Genomic DNA, 15,511 nt, shown 5'->3' with positions numbered 1-15,511 from the left:
GCTGGAGTGCAATGGCGCAATCTCAGCTCACTACAATCTCTGCCTCAAGCAATTTTCCTGCCTCAGCCTCCCAAGTAGCTGGGATTACAGGTGCGTGCCACCATGCCCAGCTAATTTTTGTATTTTTAGTAGAGACAGCATTTCACCATCTTGGCCAAGCTAGTCTCAGACTCCTGACCTCAGGTGATCCGCCCACCTCAACCTCCCAAAGTGCTGGCATTACAGGCGTGAGCCACCGCGCCTGGCCTATTTTGATAATATTTTTATGTTTCCACAAGTGATATATGATAAGGCCTTATGTCTAAATAAGTCTAAAAATACTTTTGATGAATATATAAGTTAAAAATTCCTGGTAATAAGAAGCCTTGTTTTTTTTTTTTTTTTTTTTCTGAGATGGAGTTTTGCTCTTGTTGCTCAGTGCAATGCACGATCTCGGCTCACTGCAACCTCTGCCTCCCAGGTTCAAGCGATTCTCCTGCCTCAGCCTCCTGACTAGCTGGGATTACAGGCATGTGCCACCACTCCCAGCTAATTTTGTATTTGTAGTAGAGCCCACCTTGGCTTCCCAAACTGCTGGGATTACAGGCGTGAGCCACCGCGCCCAGTCATTTTTTTTTTTTTTTTTTTTTTTTTTGAGACAGAGTCTCACTCTGTCACCCAGGCTGGAGTGCAGTGGCGCGATTTCGGCTCACTGCAACCTCTGCCGCCAAGGTTCAAGTGATTCTCCTGCCTCATCCTCCTGATTAGCTGGGATTACAGGTGCCTGCCAACACGCCCAGCTAATTTTTCAAAACACGTGTATTTTTAGTGGAGACGGGGTTTCACCATCTTGGCCAGGCTAATCTTGAACTCGTGACCTCATGATCCACCTGCCTTGGCCTCCCAAAGTGTTGGCATTATAGGCGTGAACCACCACGCCCGGCCTAAGAAGGCATTTTATCATAATTAAATTGGCAGCTGTTTTTCTTTCATAGTGAATGACATGAAATAGTAGTTCATTGAACATTTAATGTCCTAAAGAATCATTGAGAGGGCTGAAGAACCAAGCTGAGGTCAAGAAGCCAGGAAGAATGCCCAAAATCATGCAGAAAAATGCTATAACATGAACATGGCTCCACCACCACCACCCTCAGCCACTACCATCTCACCCCTCCAAAGCATGGATGCTGCCGCTCCCACCACTAACAGCCCTGTCCCACGCTGCTCCCAGTGTCCTAGCCAATACTGACCAGACTTCTGTCTAGCTGGGTTGTAAAGCCTGCTGGAGACCATCTCTCACCTTTGTGCATTATTAGCTTCTGAGACAAAGACTATTGTGGGTATTAATGTCCTTGCCACAAAGGGAAACTGGGGAACAAACATATGGCATTTTTAGCCTTTATAGTATCAAATGGGCTTGGTCTCTGGCCAGTACTCATAGAAGAAGGAATTCTCCAAATATAAACAGGAGACTCAGATGTGGGGCAGCCAGAAAGAATGATAAATATCCATACAGGAAGAACTGGGGTGAGATTTCCTGGTGAAATTATAATGCCCTTCTTTTGAGGCCCACGTTGAAAACATCACAGTTGGCTGGGCGCAGTGGCTCACGCCTGTAACCCTAACTCTTTGAGGCCCAGGCAGATGGATCACGAGGTCAGGAGATTGAGACCATCCTGGCCAGCATGGTGAAACCGTCTCTACTAAAAATACAAAGATTAGCTGGGCATGGTGGTACGCATCTGTAGTCCCAGCTACTTTGGAGACTGAGGCAGAAGAAAAGCTTGAACCTGGGAGGTGGAGGTTGCAGTGAGCCGAGATAGTGTCACTGCACTCCAGCCTGGGCGACAGGGTGAGACACCATCTCAAAAAAAAAAAAAAAAAAAAAATCACAGTTGGTGGGCACAGTGGCTCACATCTGTAATCCCAGCAGTTTGGGAGGTGCAGGCGGGCAGATCGCTTGAGCCCAGGAGTTTGAGACCAGCCTGGGCAACATGGCGAAAGTCTGTCTTTACTGGGCGTGGAGATGTGCACCTGTGGTCCTAGCTACTTGAGAGACTGAGATTGGAGAATTATTTGAGCCAGGGAAGTGGAGCTTGCAGTGAGTAAAATTGCACCACTGCACACCAGCCTGGGCGACAGGAGACCCTGTCTCTAAAAAAAAAAAAAAGGAAAAATCAGGGAAAGCTAGAACCACAAATACCCTGAGGCCACCCAGAAACCAAAGTCTCAGGGATGCCTAAGGTCCCCAGAGACTGCAGTATTTTATCAAGAGGGAAGGTCCTGGGGTCAACAACATACATACAGGATGACGCTGAGCATCTTGGAGCTTGGAGCTTGGCCACAGCAGTTTACAAAGTGACTGATTCCTTTCTTTCCAGCCAAGGACCGCCCCTGCTTCCCCCTTTCCCCTTCCTCGTTCCCCCCACCCGCCTTACCTACCACCTTGTTTTAGCATAAACAGCTTCCTTCTCAAGCCAGGAATTCCTTCCACAATGTCCCAAACCAATGATCATTTAAGGTCTTCTTTATCATGCCCAGGGATGGCAAACTCATTACTTCACAACGCAATCCATGACATTCTTGGACAAGTCTGATTATTTAAATGTTTCTCCTTATAAAGGGCCAAAGTCTGCCCTCAGCTTTTTTTTTTTTTTTTTTTTTTTTTGGAGATGGAGTCTCACTGTCGCCAAGGCTGGAGTGCAGTGGTGCGATCTCGGTTCACTGCAAGTTCCACCTCCCAGGTTCACGCCATTCTCCTCCTCCCCAGTAGCTGGGACTACACGCGCCCACCACCACGCCCGGCTAATTTTTTGTGTTTTAGTAGAGATCTCAGGTGATCCACCCACCACAGCCTCCCAAAATGCTGGGATTACAGGTGTGATCCACCGTGCCCGGCCTACATAATCCCAGCACTTTGGGAGGCCGAGGCTGGTGGATCAGGAGGTCAGGATATCGAGACCATCCTAGCTAAAACGGTGAAACCCCGTCTCTACTTAAAATACAAAAAATTAGCAGGGAGTGGTGGCAGGTGCCTATAGTCCCAGCCACTCAGGAGGCTGGCATGAGAATGGCATGAACCTGGGAGGTGGAACTTGCAGTGAACCGAGATCGCGACACTGCACTCCATCCTGGGCGACAAAGTGAGACTCCGTCTAAAAAAAAAAAAAAAGATGATGTATATATTAAAATTTAAATTTGTCATCCACGTGTTTTAGCCTCTAGAACATCTTTGTGAATGAGGTGTTTTTTTTTTGACATTGACATTTTCTAGACATGATCTAAAAATGTAGACTAAGTCTGCAGTGCATTGAAGATGGGGAAGGGCAATTCTTTGCCCCAGGTTTTGTGTGTGTCCATTTATGAAACAAATAAACTCATGTTTTTTCATAGCTGTAAGCTTATTCTGCAAAGACATTAGAAGCAAGTTCAAGGGCGTACAGCTTGCAGCTCAACCTTGGAAAACTTCCCCGAGGAGTTAGTACAGAACAGAAAATCCAGTTCTCTGTCCCCAGATGCATAATTCATCTGCCAGCAGAGCAGTTTTTAGGTGAAAGGGCCCCAACAGAAGCATTGGTAGAAAATGACACCAAGAAATGGTGAGTGTTTGAAGTTTAGGCTCTTAGATGTTACTCAGTTTTGCACAAGTATTCGTAAACTTTCCACGTGTCCTGAAATTTGTGCAAATAAGTTCACGAAGTAATTTCCAAATTGCTTCTAGTATTTAAAATACTTCCTCAGGGAAAGCTGGAATTCGGCATATTAGAAATGTGTAACCATTTCTTATTCTTAAGAGTCTGAAACCCTAGTTAAGCCCTGGTTTTCCTGATTGTTTGCTTTTATAAAGAACGCTGCCATATATGATAAGCATGGTTTTCTTCACCATATATATCTAGCACAGGGTGTCCAATCTTTGGCTTCCCTGGGGCACATTGGAAGAAGAATTGTATTGGGCCACAAATAAAATACACTAACACTAATGATAGCTGATAAGCTTAAAAAAAAAAAGTTTTAAGAAAGTTTATGGGCCAGGCACGGTGGCTCATGCCTGTAATCCCAGCATTTTGGGAGGCCGTGGTGGGTGGATCACCTGAGGTCAGGAGTTCGAGACCAGCCTGATGAAATCCCTTCTCTACTAAAAATACAAAAATTAGCCGGGCGTGGTGGTGGGTGCCTGTAATCCCAACTACTTGGGAGCTGGTACTTGAATATCACACAGAACCATAAACCAGGTGCACGTCTTTGCCTTCCTTTGTCAACAGATCATAGGGTACTTCCCTTGAGGCCAAATGCCCAGGCTGGGAGAGAAAAGGCAGTGTAGCAGAAATAGGAACTGGAAATAGGAACCATTGAGGTCACTTCTTTGTGTAACTTACTTGTGCCTTCAGGACGTGCTTGGACCCAATCATGTTTATACTACTTCCATTTGATAATGAAGTTCTTCTCTGCATGCCCAACTTTATGGTTTAGTGGGTCAGATGACATCCAGTTTATAATAGGCAGCTCAGGTTGCATGGTAACTTGGCGTCCTATGGTCAAACATTCAGTTTCTACTACAGTCCATTAGCAGGTCAAGAGCTGTCTCTCAAAAGGAGAGTATTTATCTGTGGATGATGGCAGGGCCCTGCTCCAAAGTTTTAAAGGCCTGCACTGTGCTTCACCTATAGGGTCCTGCCAAAGACTCCAAACAGCATCCCTGTATGACACAGACACCACACGCATCATTAGATCTGCTGGATCATATGGCCCAAGTGGCAAAGCTGGCACAACAGCCTAGACCCATTGTAGAGCCTTCTCCTATTCTGGATACTACTCAAAACTAGCAGATTTTTGGATCACTCGTGAATGACCCAGCATAACACACCCAAAATAAGGAATAACACACCCAAAATGAGGAATACGTTGCCTCCAAAATCTAAATAGGCCAACTTGGCATTGTGCCTCATTCTTGGTTGTAGGAGGGATCAGAAGCAACAACTTAATCCTTCACCTTAAAAGGGGTTTGTTCTTTTTTCTGTGTCTTAAGGTTATTGAATTTTTCTTTTTAAAGATAAAGATATGTCTTTCTTCTTTTTAAAAATATAGGTGTTTACAGCTACAAATTTCCCTCAAAGCACTGCTTTAGCTGCATACCAGAAGTTTTAGTATTTTGTGTCTTCGTTTGTATCTATGGCAAAGTATTTTCTAATTTCTCTTGTGACTTCTTCTTTGACCCATTGGTTGTTTAAATGTGTTTTTAAATTTCCACTTTCTTGTGAGTTTATCTAATTTATTGTTATTGATTTCTAATTTTATTCCATTGTGGTCAGAGGATATACATTACGTCAGCAGCCCCTAACCTTTCTGGCACCATGGATCAGTTTCTTGGAAGACAGTTTCTCCATGGACTGGGAGTGGGGGATGGTTACAGGATGAAACTGTTCCACCTCAGATCATCAGGCATTAGTTAGATTCTCATAAAGAGCATGGACCCTGAATCCGTCGGATGCACAGTTCACAATAAGGTTCATGCCCCTATGAGAATCTAATGTCCCCACTGATCTAACAGGAGGTGAATCTCAGGGAGTAATGCTTGCTCACCCACCACTCACCTCCTGCTGTGTGGCTTGGTTCCTAACGGGCCACAGACTGGTACCCATCTGTGGCCCTGGGGTTGGGGATCTCTAAATTATATGATTTAATACTTTAAAACTGAGATTTGTTTTGTGACCCAGTATGTGGTCTATCCTGGAGAATGCTCCATGTGACTTGAAAAAAATATATATTCTCTATAGTTGGGTGCAATGTTCTATAGAAGTCAGCTAGATCTATTTTGTTTATAGCGCAGTTAAAGTTTTCTCTATCATTGTTGATCTCCTGCTTAGTTGTTATATCTAATATTGAAGGTGGAGTACTGATGTCTTCAACTGTTGTTCAATTTTTGTTGAATTCTCCCTTCATTTCTGTCAGCTTTTGCTTCATGTATTTCAGGGCTCTATTGTTAGTTGCATATGTGTTTATAATTCTTATATCTTCCTGATAGATTGACTCTGGTATCATTACAAAATTTCCTTTATATCAAATAACATTTATTTATTTATTTATTTACTTTTTTTGAGGTGAAGTCTCAAAATTTAGAACTACCTGTATGAGAAAACATGCTTTTCCATGTTTCTTGCTTGTTCACTTTTTTTTTTTTTTGGACACGAAATCTTGCTCTGTTGCCCAGGCTGGAGTGCAGTGGCATGATCTTGGCTCACTGCAACCTCTGCCTCCTGGGGTGAAGCATTTCTTCTGCCTCAGCCTCCTGAGTAGCTGGGACTACAGGCATGCACCATCATGCCCAGTTAATTTCTGTATTTTTAGTAGAGACAGGGTTTCACCATGTTGGCCAGGCTGGCCTTGAACTCCTGACCTCAAGAGATCCACCCACCTCGGCCTCCCAAAGTGCTGGGATTACAGGCATAAGCCACTGTGCCCAGCCTCTAATAACATTTTAAAAAGCCTATTTTGCCTCATATTGCCATATCCACTTCATGTCTGTTTTAGTCCTTGTCTGCATAGTCTGTCATTTACATCCTTTTACTTTTATCATAAGGCTAAAGTGTGTCTCCTGCAGACGGAGCTTGTTTTTCATATCCAGTCTGACAATCTGTGCCCTTTGATTAGATCAGTTCACATTAGATGCTATTATTGGTATAGCTGGATTTACATCTGCCATTTTGCCTTTTAGTCTCATGTCTTATTTCTCTAGTCTTCCTTCAACTGCTTTCTTTTACATTAAGTAAACATTTCCAGTTTAAGATTTTAATTATTTTAATGATTTTCTTCACTACACTTTGGACTTATTTTCTAAGTGGTTGCTATAGGCTTACCTTATATATCTTATTATAATTTACTTCAACTTACCAGTGCGATATTTTGCTATATATAGTTCTATTACCTCTTCTCCCATTTTGTACTATTATTAATATACATGTTACATCTACATGTATATTATAATTATTATAATTATATGCATTTTTATAATTATTATTATAATAATTGTATGCCTTCTGAGGAAGCTCAAAAAAAGGCTGAGCAATTATGTATGTTTGTGTTTTTTTTTAATTCTTTTTTTTGAGACGGAGTCTAGCTCTGTCACCCAGGCTGGAGTGCAGTGACGCGATCTTGGCTCACTGTGACCTCCGCCTCCCGGGTTCAAGTGATTCCCATGCCTCAGCCTCCAGAGTAGCTGGGACTATAGGCGGCCACCACCACTCCCAGCTGACTTTTTGTATTTTAGTAGAGATGGGGTTTCACCATGTTGGCCAGGCTGATCTCAAAACTCCTGACCTTGTGATCCACCTGCCTCAGCCTCCCAAAGTGCTGGGATTACAGGCCTGAGCCACCATGCCTGGCCGCAAGTATGTATTTATAGTTTAATCAGTCTTTGATTTATTATTTGTTTCTCCACATTTCTTCCTATAGATTTAAGTTCTCATCTGGTGTTCTTTATTTCAGTGCAGCTTGCTTCTCATCTGCTTCTTACTATCAGACATATTACATTTCTCTGTTACAGGCCTAACACTAAAATTATATATATATAGTTTTTGCAGTTGCTTTTAAATAAGAAAAAAGATGCAGCTATGTGTCTTTTATAATTACTTACATAATTATCTTTACTGGCAGTCTTTGCTTTTTTGAATTACTGTTAGGTGTCACTTGTTTTCAGCCTGAAGAGCTTCCTCTAGTATTTATTTTAAGGTGGGATGGCTAACAACAGATTCTGTTTTTCTTTTTCTGAGAATGTTTCTACTTGATCTTCATTTTTGTAGATCAGTCTGTTTCTCCTTTTAATTCTGCCAATTTTTGTTTCATATACTTTGGTGGTCTGTTATTAAGTGCAAAAATGTTTATGATTGCTACGTATTTTGGTGTATTAAACTTTTAAATTAATATATAATGCCTGCTTTGTCTCTTGTAACTTTTTTAAAGTCTATTTTATCTTCTGTTAATACAATCAACTAGCTCATTTTGCATGAAATATCTTTTTCCATCCTTTCACTTGTTATTTGTGTCTTTGGACCTAACATGAGTCTCTTACACGTAGCATATAGTTGGGTCTTGTTTTTATTGCTCTTGTTGCCCAGGCTGGAGTGCAATAGTGCAACCTCGGCTCACTGTAACTTCCACCTCCCAGGTTCAAGCAATTCTCCTGCCTCAGTCTCCCTAGTAGCTAGGGTTACAGGCAACTGCCACCACGCCTGGCTAATTTTTGTATTTTTAGTAGTGATGGGTTTTCACCATGTTGGCCAGGCTGGTCTTAAACTCTTGACCTCAGGTGATCTATCTGCCTCAGCCTCCCAAAGGGCTGGGATTACAGGCATGAGCCACCGCACCCAGCAGGGTCTCGTTCTTTTTTTAAAAAAATCCATTCTTCTAATCTCTATCTCTTGATTAGAAAGTTTAATCCAATATTTAAAGTAATTATTGATGAGGAGGGATCTACTTCTGTCATTTTGCTATTTGTTTTATAAATATCTTATAGCTTTTTTGTCCCTTATTTCCTGCATTAGAATCTTCTTTGGTGTTCAGTTGATTTTTTTTATAGTGAAATATTTTAATTACTTTCTCATTTTTCTCTTGTGTATAATTCTATAACTATATTCTTTGTGGTTACCTTGTGGATTACACTTAACATTTTAAGGTTATAACACTCTAATTTGATTTATGTCAGCTTGGTTATAACACTCTAATTTGATTTATGTCAGCTTAACTTTAATCCATACAAAAACTCTACTGTTACAGTTCCATCCTCACTCAGTTACTGATGTCTCAAAATTACATCTTTATACATTGTGTGTCTAAAAATAAAAACTAATAATTATTTTTAATGCATTAGTCTCTTATATAGAAATATGTGAAGTTACAAACCGTTACAATAATACTAACCTTTAGACTAATAATCATCTCCTTTTAAATGTATTAGTCTCTTCAATAATGTACAAAACAAAAAGTGGCATTACAAACCATTGTTACAACAATATCAGCTTTTACAGTACCAGCTTCTGCCCATGTATTTACCTTTACTTAGATTTTTTTTTTCCTTCAGGCAATTTCAAGTCAGTGCCTAGGGTACTTTCATTTCAACCTACAGGACTCTCTTCAGCATTTCCTATATGGCAGGTCTAGTAGTACAACAAACTCCCTCCTTCAGCTTTTGTTTATCTGGAAAGGTCCTGATTTTTCTCTCTAGAGATTTTGGTTGACAGTTTTTTCCTTTTATCACTTTGAATATATTGGCTCACTGCCTTCTGGCTTCCAAAGTTTGTGTTAAGAAATCTGCTGATCATTTTATTGAAGATCCTTTACGTGTGATGAATTGTTTTTCTCTTGCTCTTTTAAGATGATTTACAGTTTGACTGAAAGTCTTAGTGTTGTCTCTTTGAGTTTATTCTACTTGACATTCATTGAGTCTCTTGAATGTTTCTATTCATGTTTTTCATCAAATTTGAGATGTTTTCAGCCATTATTTCTTCAAATAACTTCTCTGCCCCTTTCTCTCTCTCTTCTTCTGGGACTTCCATAAAGTGTACATTGATCCCTTTGGTGGTGTCCCATAGGTCCTTTAGGATGTTCACTTTTCTTCAATTTTTTTTCTTTCTCTTACTCTGACTTGATAATTTCAATTGTCCATCCTCAAGTTTGCTAATTCTTTTGCCTGCTCAAATTTAAATTCTTCTAGTGATTTTTTATATTTTTCAGCACCAGAATTTTTTTTTAAGGTTTTCTATTTCTTCATTGATATTTCCATTTTGTTCATACATCACTTTCTTGACTTTCTTCATGTCTTCCATTAAAGATACTTCCTAGGCTGGGCACGGTGGCTCACACCTGTAATCCCAGCACTTTGGGAGGCCAAAGCAGGCAGATCACGAGGTCAGGAGTTTTGAGACCAGCCTGGCCAACATGATGAAACCCCATCTCTACAAAAAATACAAAAAAATTAGCTGGGCATGGTGGCACGTGCCTGTAGTCCCAGCTACTCAGGAGGCTGAGGCGGGAGAATTGCTTGAACCCAGGAGGCGAGGTCACGCCACTGTACTCCAGTCTGGGAACAGAGTGAGAGTTTGTCTCAAAAATTAATAAATATATAAAGATACTTCCTCTAAATATCTTTAACACCATTATTTTAACATTTTTGTTTAATAGGTATGCCATATAGTCTTTCTCAGTGATAGTTGCTGTTGGGTTATTTTTTCCCTTTGAATGGGCCATACTTTCCTGTTTGTATGCCTCATGATTTTTGTTGAAAACTGGACATTTGAATTTTATGATGTGGTAAACTGTGGAAATTAGGTTCTCTCCCCTCTTCAAGGTTGGTTGTTTTTTATTTTTGTCTTGTTTTGGCTTTTATGGTTTTAAGCTGTCTCTGTGGTAAGCATTAGACTGAGGTGTAAACTTAACATATTCTCAGGTCTCTTCTGAACCTGCACCCTTCTCTGACTATGCACAGTGACTTTCTAATTCCCCCTCATATGTGCAATTGTTTTTGAATGCCTAGTCTTTAATGCCCGGCTCGCAAAAGGGTAAAAAAAGAAAAACAAAGGGAGTGAGGGGAAGACACCAACCTTTTAACTTCCTTGTAAGTTGCTTTAGCTAAAGGGGAAGGGACTTGCAACTGTCTGTGGGGTAGATGTCACAAAGGCTGTTCACCTGTGTTTGCATGTCCTTGATCTAAGCAGCAATCAGTGATCAGACATTAATCCTGATATTTGAATTTTGGATATTGCCCACCTTGGCTTCCACAAGTCAAGTCACATGCAAGCTGCTCCTGTAGCTTGTGCACTACTTGCCATGGGGTTGTGGATGGAAGATGGGTAACTGCCACCAAGCCAAGAGCTGAAATTGACCAAAATTAATCACAGTTTGTAATCCAAGCCTTACCACTACAAGTTGCAAGCCTTCAATAGACTCCAGAGTTCCAAAATAGTTACATCAAATTTTGCCAGTCCCACTGTAGTATAGGTAGTGAGACAGATTTCTGGTGCTTCCTACTCTGTCATCTTCCCAGAATCAGCCCCCTTTACCTTCATGCTTGAAAGATAATATTGCTACATAGAAGATTCTTGATTGAGTTTTCCCTTCAGCACCTTGAATATGCCATCCACTGCCTTTTCGCCTCCATTTTTTCTAATGAGAAAGTCAGCTGTCGCCCTTGGAACTAGTCATTTTTCTCTTACTACTTTCAAATTTTTGTCTTTGGTTTTCAGCATTTTTTACTCTTATGTCTGGGAGTGGATCTCTTTGCATTTATTCTGCTTGATGTTTATTGAGCTTCTTGAGTGTGTGCTTTTTTATCAAACTTGAGAAATTTCTAGTCATTTTTTCTTCAAATATTTTTTCTGCTCTCCCTCTGCCCCTCTTCTTCTGGTACTCTCATTATATTTGGTATGTTTAATGGAGTCCCATATTTCTCTGGGGCTCTGTTCATTTTTCTTCATTCTTTTTTTTTTTACTGTTTTTCAGATAGCATGATCTCTACCTCAGGTTTACTGATTTTTCTTCTGCCAGCTTGAACTACTGTTGAGCTTCTTTTTTCTTTTCTTTTTTTTTGGTAGAGACTGAGTCTTGCTGTGTCTCCCAGGCTGCAGTGCAGTGGTGCCATCTTGGCTCACTATAACCTCCACCTTCTGGGTTCAAGCAATTATCCTGCCTCAGCCTCCTGAGTAGCTGGGACTACAGAGGCACCACACTACACCTGGCTAATTTCTTTCATATTTTAGAAGAGACAGGGTTTCACCACTTCTGGTCTCGAACTCCTGAGCTCAGGCAATCTGCTCACCTCGGCTTCCCAAAGTGCTAAGATTACAGGCATGAGCCACCATGTCTGGCTAATATATATATATATTTTTTGTAGAGATACAGTTTTACCATGTTGCCCAGGCTGGTATTAAACTTCTGAGTTAAAGCAATCTGCTCATCTCAGCCTCCCAAAATGCTGGGATTTCAGGCATGTGCTACTGTGCCTGGCCCTGTTCGCTCCTTTATTTCATTACTTGGCTGTACTAATTAAGTTTATATCTTCTTCAGTGTGAAGTCTCTGATTTCATTCCTTAAAAAGGGCAGCCTTAGGTATACAGTCACCAGGGATAACAGTAGTTTCAGCAGGTCTATCTTTGACTGCTTATTTTGCTAACTGCGTTTGTTGGTTTCACACTCAGCTCTTAGTCTCCAATTTCCAGTTGATTTCTCTATTGTTTTTGACAATGCCCCAAGGCATGAATGGCTCCAGTGTGATCCTATTAAATTTGGCCCCTTTGCAGGGGTTATCTGATCTGACCCCAAGAAAGCCCTGCTTTTTTTTTTTTTTTGAGATGAAGTTTTGCTCTTGTTGCCCCGGCTGGAGTGCAATGGTGCGATCTGGGCTCACTGCAACCTCTGCACCCTGGGTACAAGTGATTCTCCTGCCTCAGCCTCCCAAATAGCTGGCATTACAGGAATGCGCCACCATGCCTGGCTAATTTTGTGTTCTTAGTGGAGACAGGGTTTCTCCATGTTGGTCAGACTGGTCTCGAACTCCTGACCTCAGGTGATCCACCCGCCTTGGCTCCCCAAAGTGCTGGGATTACAGGTGTGAGCCACCGTGCCAGCCTCTGACCCAGGAGGGCCCTTCTTAGCTATCTCTTCCTTTGGTCCTTTTTGGTAAATTACTAGCCTACAATTTAGCTGTTGTGGAGCTACTAACTTCCTCTTGTTTACCACTAAATTCTCCATTGTTTTTGAGAGCATCCTTAGGGTTGAACTTTCCCACAGTGTTCCAAATTGTCAGTTTGGAAATAGATTTGGAAATAGCTTCAGAGCTCTCTATTCTTTTTCTTAAGACGGAGTCTCGCTTTGTTGCCCAGGCTGGAGTGCAGTGGTGCTGTCTGGGCTCACTGCAAGCTATGCCTCCCAGGTTCACGCGATTCTCCTGCATCAGCCTCCCCAGTAGCTGGGACTACAGGCGCCCGCCACCACGCCCGGCTAATTTTTTGTATTTTTAGTAGAGACGGGGTTTCACCATGTTAGCTAGGATGGTCTCGATCTCCTGACCTCATGATCCGCCCGCCTCGGCCTCCCAAAGTGCTGTGATTACAGGCGTGAGCCACCACCCCCGGCCAGAGCTCTCTGTTCTTATAACCTGCATCTCCCTTGGGAAAATCTGAGTCATTGCTCTGGAGCTAGGAGTGAGGAAAGTGGCCTGCTTCTCTGGGAGTTACATGCCTGCTTTATGGGCTCAGTTGAGACTATAGCCTCAGTTGAGACTATAACCTCTGCTGTTCTTGGCTTACTTCTCCTGGCATGGAAAATTCATCTTGAGTGAGGTATGGAGAAGGTGATCAAGGCCCTGTGTCTTGGCCTACCATACCTACGGCGGAGCCTCCACCTAGAGTGGAAGTCGGTTGTAGGGAGTCCCTGACCTCTTGGCTGGACCCTCCTGGAATTTAGTCTCTGCAACACAAAGCTAGAGGGACATGAAAATACTGGCAACCAGCCCCTCCCTGAAAGATACCATAGCCCTTGATTGGGAGTTAAGGGAGTACGATCTTCTTGACCATATCCAAGAAGATTGAGTGGAGCTTCAGAGTAGAGCTTCTATAGCACCAAGCTGGGATAGGGGGTTTGGTCAGGGAGAAATGGGTTGTAGCCTAAATGCCACAGACTCCATGTCCTTATGGAGATTTAGTAAACTTTCCTTATCATTTCTTCATTTGCTATATTCCCTTAGGACAATTGGCAGAGACTTTAAATGGTTATTTAAAAAAATTTTTTTCTTGCCAATACACTCTGGTAGTCATTTTTCTATTAAATTATTGTTTGTATTCTACGGTTTTACCAAAAACTAAAACAATGAAGTTTATTTGTATCCCTTAGGATATTTTAAAAATAAAATTTTTATAATCTCAAGACATAAAATACTATGAATTTAAAGAGAACAAATAAAAATTCAACAGATTTTTAATTTAAAAAATATTTATCATTCAGAAAAATCTCAGTAGAATAAAGCTATATCCCAGGTTTAAAAAGACATAGAATTATAAGAGAACATTACCTTGAGCAAATTTTTCTATTATTTGTAAGTATAATAGTATTGCTTATTTGCAAAGCACTGTTGTTGCTCTTCAGTATTTTTCTTTCACTTGAGTGACTGTACTTTAAAACACAAGACCATATAAAATCATAATGCCAAGCAACACCATTTACCATCAGCTGGAAAATCTATTCTTTTTCTTTAAATGCTATTCAGGGTGGACTATCTTTTTAAAATTCTGGAACACAAATGGATTTTAAAATATGTTGTTTACTACCAACTTTCCAAAAGCTATAGGTGGTGGATATGTGTACACTTTTTTTTTTTTTTTTTAAGATGGAGTCTCGGCTCTGTCGCCTAGTCTGGAATGCAGTGGCATGATCTTGGCTCACTGCAACCTCCGCCTCCCAAGTTCAAGTGATTTTCCTGCCTTAGCTTCCTGAGCAGCTGGGACTAAAGGCGCATGCCACCATACCCGTCTAAGTTTTGTATTTTTAGTAGAGACGGAGTTTCACTGTATTGGCCAGGCTGGTCTCAAACTCCTGACCTCAGGTGATCTGCCCACCTCTGCCTGCCAAAGTGCTGGGATTACAGGTATGAGACACCGCACCTGGCCACACATGTATTTTTTTTTAGCACCAAAAGATGATCAGGCAATACTAATGCAAGCTAAAAAGCCCGTATCATGTGAAACTTTCATTCGCCATCACAATTATTGTTATAATTCTAAGAAAGGGATCACATAAATTATTATTATTATTATTATTATTTTTGAGACGGAGTCTCGCTGTGTCGCCCGGGCTGGAGTGCAGTGGCCGGATCTCAGCTCACTGCAAGCTCCACCTCCCGGGTTTATGCCATTCTCCTGCCTCAGCCTCCCGAGTAGCTGGGACTACAGGCTCCAGCCACCTCGCCCGGCTAGCTTTTTGTATTTTTTAGTAGAGACGGGGGTTTCACCGTGTTAGCCAGGATGGTCTCGAACTCCTGACCTCGTGATCCGCCCGTCTCGGCCTCCCAAAGTGCTGGGATTACAGGCTTGAGCCACCCCACCCGGCCGGGATCACATAAATTATAACTGAAAGAAAAAAAATCCCCTCATGTACTTGGATTTCCAAGTACAAAGTTTTGCTATGTTCTCACTGCAACAACAGAATTATTTTTAGTACACGTAACTCGTATACAATTAGTAAACATTTAAATTAGTTGTTAAAAACTTAAAACTTCAATTGGAATGTGATAATTCAAGCCAAGCAGCAATTCAGGTGACCTTTATATTTGTATTATAAGGCAGTATTAAAAGATTGAGACCGGCTGGGCATGGTGGCGCACGCCTGTATTCCCAACACTTTGGGAGGCCGAGGCAGGCAGATCACCTGAGGTTGGGAGTTCAAGACCAGCTTGGCTAGCATGGAGAAACCCCGTCTCTACTAAAAATACAAAATTACCTGGGCATGGTGGTGCATGCCTGTAATCCCAGCTACTCGGGAGGCTGAGGAA

Source organism: Rhinopithecus roxellana, chromosome 9 (genome assembly GCF_007565055.1).
Source record: "Rhinopithecus roxellana isolate Shanxi Qingling chromosome 9, ASM756505v1, whole genome shotgun sequence".
Lineage (NCBI taxonomy): Eukaryota > Metazoa > Chordata > Mammalia > Primates > Cercopithecidae > Rhinopithecus > Rhinopithecus roxellana.
This window is presented reverse-complemented; position numbering follows the sequence as displayed.